This window comes from Bison bison, unplaced genomic scaffold (assembly GCF_000754665.1).
Source record: "Bison bison bison isolate TAMUID 2011002044 unplaced genomic scaffold, Bison_UMD1.0 scf7180017864295, whole genome shotgun sequence".
Classification (NCBI taxonomy): Eukaryota; Metazoa; Chordata; class Mammalia; order Artiodactyla; family Bovidae; genus Bison; species Bison bison.
The window spans coordinates 12,618,391-12,619,105 of record NW_011494867.1 but is presented as its reverse complement, the minus strand read 5'-3'; positions in this window follow the sequence as shown (position 1 = coordinate 12,619,105).

Genomic DNA, 715 nt, shown 5'->3' with positions numbered 1-715 from the left:
GTGGCGTGGGGGCCGACCGTGCTGTGGACCTCGGCAGGAGCCTGGACTGTGGACCTCGGCAGGAGCCTGGACAGTCATCTTGTGCCCGCAGTGCACGAGCGCCACGTGCTGGGGCCCAGGCCCAACGGCAGGCTGTCCCCATGAGGCCTCTCCCCCATCCCCAACCACAGTGCTCCCTCTCTCCTGCCCCCAGTGCCAGTCCCCTGGACGCCCACTGCACAGCAGCCCTGGGGGCCTGGGTCGGTGGGAGAGGGAGAGACAGTGAGAAAAATAAGGACTTGGCTATAAGACTTGGTGTGGGGAGGTGGCCTTGTGAGGAGGGCCGTGGGGCAGTGCCAGGGACCGGGGTGTGATGGCTTCACGGGCAGGAGAGAGGGCAGATGCCTGCCCCCGCTCCTGGTGTGCAGCAGAGGTCTGAGACGGAACAAGGCCCAGGGGGATGCCCACGCCTATCACCCACTCGTCCAGAACAGGAACGCAGGGTTACTGGACTCCCTGTGTGTGGCCCGTCCCCAGCCCCTGGCCCCGCCCACCCGCCCCAGCCCCCACGGCTGGACCACCAGATCCTCTGCCCAGGCTGCCCCCTCCACGTCCCAGATGGAGTGTGATGACGACGACGATTTTTTTTTTTGCCGCGGACTTGCCGGAATCCCTTTTCTTTCCACGTCAAGCTGGAGGGTCGGCGTGCTGGCCTCCTTCTGCCATGCCACACAGC